Source organism: Octodon degus, unplaced genomic scaffold (assembly GCF_000260255.1).
Source record: "Octodon degus isolate 3935 unplaced genomic scaffold, OctDeg1.0 scaffold00146, whole genome shotgun sequence".
In the NCBI taxonomy this organism is placed as follows: domain Eukaryota; kingdom Metazoa; phylum Chordata; class Mammalia; order Rodentia; family Octodontidae; genus Octodon; species Octodon degus.
The window spans coordinates 2,356,188-2,363,811 of NW_004524722.1; the positions used below are offsets into that span (position 1 = coordinate 2,356,188).

Sequence of the window (7,624 nt, forward strand, 5' to 3'; positions counted from 1 at the left end):
TGAATTTCTTCCTTTTTTAAAAAACCATTTTATATTCTCTTTAAAATTTTTTTTAAAATGTATTGATGTGTCAATATCAAGTGCTTGCTGTGAAGCAGACTTTGTGGCTTCCCATTTCTATGTTTCACACACATTTGTTGAGCATTGTTCTGAACACTCTTCTGACCACTGGGGATACAGCTGTGACTGCTGCAAAGGCTTTGCCTCCCAGTCGGGACTGACATTAACAAGTTTGGTTACTTACCTCATTACTGGAACAAAATACCCAACAACCAGACTTGAAGAAGGAAACGTTTATTTAGCTCACAGTTGTAGAGGCTAACTCTACAACTGGCTCCCAGGCAGGATGGCTTTACAGAGGAGACCAATTCCTGATGGGCAGCAGGCACCAAAAGCAACAAGAGAGAGAGAGAGAAAATAAACCTCTTCCTGTCCCTTATATTACAGATTACTGGGATTAGGGCAGTGCCCACCCAGTCTATGAACTGATCCAAGTACCTCCCACCCTTAATCCCAGCACCCTTAATCCCAGAATTGCTCTGTGAATCAATCACACACTCTAGATTCAGCCGCTTCCAAAAAACTTGCCCCCCACAACCACATGAGGCTTTGGGGCCATCTAGACATAAACCATAGCTCCCAGTCTGCTGCTGTTGCCGAATGCACTGTCCCCAAACACCCTGTGCACTCTGGCTTCCTATGGTCTGGACAGTAGGGAGGAGTAATCCTTTTCATTCTCCCTCTTCCCTATCCCACCTGCTATCCCTGTGTCCTCAGGCTCTACGTGTCTCTGTGCTGCTCCTGAGGAGATGGGGTATTGAGAGGGCTTCAGCCCTTGGTTCAGATTCTGGCATAGGCGACCTTGAATGACTTACTTAACCTCTGTGAGCCTCAATTTGCTCCTCTGTGAAGTGGGCTAAAACCACTTACTTTCTAGATTGTTAGGATTAGGACTCTTTGCAGGCAGCCACGCCTGCCTGGTAATTGACAGTCGGGAGTGCTGAGTGCTGACCAGGAGGGCGTGGCTTACACTGTGTTCTGCAGCCCTGCTGGTAAAGGGCCTGGAGGGGACACTGAATCAGTGTTGTCTGTTGTCTGGTTGTGCAGTGGGGGCAGCTGAGGTCACACATCATACTGGGGGTCAAAACCTGTGGGACTGGACCCTGATGGCCCTCTCTCTCATCTGGCCCCAGCAGCACACCCTCTACTCGCCCGCTGCCATCGTGGTAGCTTTCTCTTTCAGGTACCAGCAACACAGGCCGCTCATTTCCTGACTTCTCCGTTCTAGGCTCAGCCAGGAAGAGGCAGGTCCAGGTCCCTGTTCCCCAGAGTTCCTATTTCTGAGCTGTAGAGGAGCCCAGCAAGTCCCTGCTGTCATAGGCAGGAGCTTCCAGCTCCCGGTTCCTCCCTGCGCCTTGCCAGCACAGTGCTGGTCACCACTGAGTGCACAGTGTGGGTCCTGGCAGTGTAAGCGTAGGGGACCCTGGCTCTGCTCCTGCTGCCTGTGGTCCTGTGGTCACCCTGTGTGTTCCCACCTTCCTGTGGTCAGTGTTCTGCTTCTGCCACCTGTAGTACTCATAGTCCCCTCCTATTCCGCAGGTGGCAGTAGTCCCTGAAGGATCTTCTTTTCATCCTGTGGCAGCTCTGGCCTCTGCTTGCCCAGGATATGGCAGGAGGGGCCATGGGCAGTGCCCTGCCCCAGCATGGGTGGTGGCAGGGCCAGGTCCCTGCACTGAGTGAGGAGGGTGAAGGATGGGTTGGAAGCAGGGAGGTGGCCTTGGGTCAGGCCATGGAGGGTCAGGGTCAAGGTCAGGGTCAGGGTAGGAGCCCTGCCTGGCTCAGGTGTGCTGGCAGCAGGGGACAGGGACAAGGCTCAGTCAGGAAAGCTGAGAGACCTAAGGTGAAGAGGGCAGTGAGGATGGAGGGTCAAGGATGGTGGGAAAAAGTCCCTTCATAAGCTGTGTGTTTTAAATTTAAAATCATGAAGCTACGTCATGACAATGGTGTTGGGGGAACAAACTAGAAGAAACTCAGTTCGAATGATTTACAATACATTTATATTTTTTTCTTCTAATTATAAAAGTGTTATGCATTTGTAAACACTTCAAGCAATAGAGACCTGAAAGTTTCAGAAAGTGAAAGTCTTTCAAGATGAGGGTGGGGGGAGCCCAGGATGTCCACTGTCCCTTAGTCTTTAATGTCCCTTGATCATTAATAAAACAGGTTTAGCAGTTTTTTAGGGTAATGCTAGTGAGGCTACTGCTAAAAGGTTGTTAAAGGGTCGTTACCTGGTGGAAGGGGTAGGGTAGTGAGAGCTTAGGGGGGGAGGACGAGAGTCGGCCTCTCCCTGCAGAGCTGCATGCTCTGGGGTGGAGTTCCTGGAGGAAGAGGCACCTTGTTCTGCTTTGCTTACAGGTCCCACCTCACTTGGAGATGCTTCTTTTTTCAGAGAAGGTTGCTGGTGAGGAGTTGGTGGGTTTGGCATGGGGTGGGGCGGGGTGGGGTGGATTTGGCCTTGGGTATGGCAGGAGGGTCCTGCATGGCTGATACGTTGTGAGGTTGTCATGGGGCTTGGGCTAGCTAACGGGACCTCAAATGCTACAAGCCCTGGACTAAGAGTCACCCTGGGTAGGACTGGCCACACCCTTCGGACCAGGGACAGGAAGTGCCTGCCCTTGCAGAGGAGGCATGAACAGAGGACGAGCAAGCCTGGCCTCTGGGGCACATGTGGTGACGCGTCATGGTCATCTGGGTGCCAGCTGTGAGGCAGGGACTGAAGTCTTCACTTTGTGGAGGATGTGATGTGCCTCACTGAGGGCTCCAGATAAGAAGGGGTAGAGCTAGGTCTGGACCATAGTTTAGTCTCGCGTCCTGGGTGGGGGCAGTGGGCTCACGGGCTTCATGATAGGTCCCCAGCTTCCCACTGGGTAGCGAGGCAGCTGCTTTCACCCAGGCCCAGGCTACTCTCTTCACGCCCCAGTACGCCAGGGCCTTGGGAAGACTCGCCACAGCACAGATATGGGGCAGGGTACTTACAGAGCCGGGAGAATGTACAGGGCAGGAACATGGGACTGGGGGGCATCAGGGCAGGAGACCCCCCAGTGCCTTTTTGGGATCTGTACATGGCAGGAGACAGAACCTTGGTTTCTTGGCCCAACCAGATGCTCACCTCAAGGAGCACAGAGCCAAGGGAGCTGGCCTGTGTGGGGAGTGTGGGGGGTCACTTCTTCATCCTCAGCCATGGAGCCCCACCCCCACCTAGTTCCTCATACTGCAGGAAGTGTCTTCAAGGCTTCGTCCTCCTGCACTAGTTAGCCTAGGCTAGCCAAGTCCTGTGAGCGTGAGGAAGGCAGCGGATGCCTGTGAGGGTGACCCTGCTTGTAGGTATCACCTGGGTGGCCGGGCCTGGGACCAGTTGGGGGTATGGGGCATGTCAAGGTTCTGGGGACATCTGGGTATTGGCAGGGACATGAGGCCTGAAGGGTGTGTGTGTGTGTGTGTGTGTGTGTGTGTGTGTGTGTGTGATTGGCTTTCTTGTATGGCTCTCAAGGGAGTGGGAGGAAGGTATGACCCTGGGAGGTAGGTGGCCCTTGAGGTAGTGTGTGGGGGGTGCCACTGTGGTACCCAGGAGGCTGTGTATGTTCTCGGTTCTGGGTGGTGAGCTCTGAGGGGTTTCCAGGGGTCTGGATGCTAGGATCCCTGTCCATCCTACCTATGGTGGAAAACCAACTCAGGTAGTGGGTGGGCTGTACAGGGGGGAGGAGGAGGAGGAGGAAGAGGAGGAGGAGGAGGAGGAGAAGGAGAAGTGGAAAGCCTCAGGCCACCTTCCTCCTCTCTGATCCCACCAGGGCTAGGTCTTTCCTTGAACCCAGAGTGAGTTCTATTCAGAGGGGACACCAGGAGTTGTCCTGGTGAAGAGGACTCCTGAGCTCGGTGTGGAAGGAGTTCTGAGCCCCAAAACTAGTGTGGGGGCTGAGTTACTCGTGCCAATCATGATGCAAAGGAGGCTTCGCAGGCCATAATAAGGGGCACACCCATGTCAGCAAGCAGGCTGTACCCGTGCTGGGGAGTGGCGCGCCCACTTTGGATACCCTTTGTTCCCACCCCACGGATCTTTCCCAGCTCCAGATGAGCAGTCTTGTGCTCTGGGCCTTGAAAGTTCAGTCCTGTCCTTCCTATCTGCACTTGGCAGCCTCCTGCTGGCCCTTTGAGGCCAAGGCCCGGAGCTCTCTGGACGCCTCCCTGACTTTGGTAGACAGAGGCAGCTGTGTCCCCATGCCCCTGCAGATGACTGGTAAGTTTCACATGCATGAACGGTAAAATCCCAGGCCCAGGGATAGTTATGAGTGAGATGAAAGCGGCCATCTGCAGGGCTGAGCACACAGGGTCACTTAAGGCTTTGGGCTCTACTGTACAGGGCAGTGGGGACAAGACATACGGACTCTTAGAATTCTAGGCATTATTGGGGATTGGATGGAGGAGAAGCCCTGTCCACTGGGCAGCAGAAGCAGCAGAAGCTGTGCTGGCCTGGTGGCTGAACTGCAGAGGCCTTTCTGATGTGAAGCTGGCCGGGGTGGTTACTTACTCATTGTCAGCTGACAGTTTGGGGGCCCCCAGATGCCAGGCCAGTGCCCGGAAGTGACATGGAGGGAGTTGGGGATGGGGCCAGCCCAGCCTGGTAGGGACTTGGGGTTGTCACTGAGAATTTGGGCAAGTCACTTCCTCCCTGTGGGTGTTTGTTTCTGTATTCGTAAGCCTCAGTGTCAGAGCTGGACGAGGTTGAACGAGAGCGAGGAGCCCATGGCAGGGGCCCCACCGGGCTTTGAGCAGAGGTGGGATCTTGGGAGAAACAGTGGTAGGTGGTGTGTGCAAACTGACTGGGTTTTGGGGTGCAGAAGGAGAACCCCAACTACGGCTGGGCTGTTGCAACAGGATGACACCCACCAGGTCCCTGCTGCCTGTGGGGTGAGGACTCAGTGAGGGCTTCTACCTTCAGGCCAGGACCAGGATCAGGGTGGAGCAGTGGGGCTCTCGCTTGGGCTTAGGGGTACCGTAAAGCTCAGTGATCAAAGGGTACAGTATTTTAATGCCATTGTGAAAAATGAAAGTTAACACAGAAAATCCACGATGAACAAAATGTAAAGCATTGCAAGTTTCAATGAGAACACCATGCGGCTGTCTTGAGCTTGGCCTTTGCAAGGCGCTCGCTGCTCCAGATTTTTGTCAAGGAGCTGCGTCCTCCAGGAGGCCACCCCTGACCTCTGAGGTCCCCTGGGCTGTATTCACCGACCCATGGTGTCTGATCCCCTCAGCCCAAGGTCCCTGGAGACATCTGGTTCATGCTTCCAGCTCCTTGAGCAGGGCTGGTCCCAAGGGGCGGCTCTGTCCATGGCCAGTGCCCTTTGAGCGCAGGAATAGGAACTTGAGAGTGGCTGACAGGGGCCCTGCTCTTCTCAGGGAGGGGAGCAGCTTCCTGTTTCCCACCATCATCACTGCACTTGAGCGACGCCCAGACCCCGTGCCCAGCCGGCAGCATGTGCTCCTCGGGTTTGCTGTCCCCTTTGAGAGGGAGCAAGCCGAGTGGTTAGGAGTCAGAGCTGTGCTGCCAACAGGAGTACAGTACAAGCCACAAATTTGCTAGTAGCACGTTAAAAGCAACAGGTACAACCAGATGTGGTGGCGCATGCCCTGAAACCCAGAGCCTGGGAAGCTGGTAATCTCAGGACTTGCAAAGGCGAGGCAGGAGGATGACTTTGAGTTCTGGGCCAGACTGAACTATACGGTGAGAAAAAAAGAAAAAAGGAAACAGCCACAGGGGCTGGAGGCAGAGCTCAGTGGTCAAGCACTTGGCTCATTTGTGCGAAGAAGGTCCTATGTTCTGCTCCTCCCACAGAAGAGAAAAGAAACAGGTGCAATTAGTTTCAATATTATTTTAAACCTAAATATCTACAATATTATTCCTAGTGTACGTAGTAGAAAAAAAATTAAGGTTAAAAATTTCTTTGATGTCAAGTTTTTATAAAGTCCAGTGTTTAAAAAGTCCACGCACCTCACTTCCTGGGTTCTGTTTCAAGTGTGCATGTAGGTACTGTTGGCTGCTGTATTGGGTAGGGCAGGTCTAGATTATACCCAAACTGTTTCTGCCCAGCTGTGTGACTTCGGGCAAGTTACTGAACCTCCCTGTGCTTTAGTTGCATCATCTTAAAAGTGATGTACCTTAAACATTGTGACGATTAAATGAGTTAATGTGCTTAGATACCTGGTATGACACTGTTGTCACCTCTTGTCATTTGAGTAGTGTGGCCATTGTTGCTAATACCTTCAAAGTATGAGTTACTTAAAAAAATTTGTTTTTAAAATACTGTAAAAACATAAACCTCTTCTAACCCTACTCTAAACAGTGATCATTGTGGAAATGACTTCAGTGAACTGTAAAAGGATTGAATGCCCTGTGAAAGCCATTTTGTGCAGCTGTTTTTGGGTTAATCTTACCTGGGTACTGATTTGTGCCACTGCTTGGGCCTGCCAGCAGTAGGGGCTGCAGCTTGCCCTGGGGGTTGCCTGTTCTTTCTTCTCCCCTGGAAACCCCATGTTTTGTCCGTGTTCTTCTACCTAACAGGTTCAGGGGCAGGGCCGCTGGAGTCTCCTGCCCTTGCCTCAGTTGCTTCCCTCTACCTGTAAGCTATACCCTGGCCCTCAGGCTTCCTGGGTGGTCCTGGGTGCCTGGGTCCCTCGGCATTGCCCACCTCTCCCGACCATCACTGTGTTGGGAAAGCCCTCCTCAGCGGAGGAGCTGCCTCTGTGCCTCCAGCCCTGTCCCACTGGTCCCCCAGCCCCCAGCCTCTGGTCCTGGGGGGGGCCCGCAGGGGGTGTCCCAGTGCCCTGGTCCCCTGGCAGGCCTGTCCACCTCTTCCTCTAACTCCATCCAATTCAGGATCCGTGGACCCTTCTTTCTCCCTCCTCTTCTGCTTTCCCCACCTCTTCCCATCTCTGTTGTCTTCCCCTTTCTTTTCTTTTACCGATCCTTCTCTCTCTCCCCTTTTCTTCTGTGCTGTCCCTGCTGACCTCCCAGCTGCTCGAAGTGGCCTTACCTTTACGGACTCTCCTCATCTCTGACCTGCAGCTTTGGCCTCAGCCATGAAGAGGAGTCCGGAGTAGCTGCAGCCTCTGGGAGGAGCAGGTGCCCTGGGCAGCCCAGCCGGTGAGTGGGGAGCAGGGGGAAGGGGTCAAGGGGGGCAGGGGTGCTGTGCAGCAGGCTGAGCTCCAGAGAATGGAGGTTGTGGGCAGAGGGTGAGGTCCTCCCATGCCAGGGCTCTGAGGGAGAGGGCAGGTAGGGCTGGCAGGCTGGGTTTAGGGTGTTAGCCATCAGACCCCTTCTTTCCTGGTGGGTTTTCATCTATCTCATTTCCAGGCTCTATCTATGACCATTACTGTCACTTATAAATTTTATTTAGTTAGTTGTATTTCAGAAAAAATTAAAAAATTACAAAAAGACATAAAAAGGATATAGTGTGTCTCTATTGCTTGTCTCCCCAACTGCCAAATCTCCACCCCAAATGTAACATCCTATATATCTATCCAGGGCATTCTTTTTTTTTTTTTTTTAAATTTATTTATTTAATTT

The 7,624-nt window shown here is 53.0% G+C and overlaps 1 protein-coding gene and 1 long non-coding RNA gene across 5 annotated transcripts in view; one reads left to right on the plus strand and one right to left on the minus strand.

The window, feature by feature from the left end:
* Positions 1-7,624, plus strand: part of Arap1 (ArfGAP with RhoGAP domain, ankyrin repeat and PH domain 1) — a 59,892-nt gene that overhangs the window by 6,845 nt on the left and 45,423 nt on the right. For 3 of the 4 annotated variants that reach the window (XM_023702022.1, XM_023702024.1, XM_023702026.1), the window contains exon 2: positions 7,124-7,201. The gene's annotated coding sequence lies outside the window, so the exon portion shown is untranslated. Of the gene's footprint in view, positions 1-3,322; positions 3,381-4,192; positions 4,295-7,123; positions 7,202-7,624 lie in introns of those variants that run through there. The other variant, XM_023702023.1, reaches the window with a different exon arrangement.
* The window catches only part of LOC111812844, a 15,352-nt gene continuing 13,312 nt past the window's right edge, over positions 5,585-7,624 (minus strand). The window contains exon 3 of the long non-coding RNA XR_002818229.1: positions 5,585-5,597. This is a non-coding gene — a long non-coding RNA (uncharacterized LOC111812844). The remainder of the gene's footprint in view (positions 5,598-7,624) is intronic.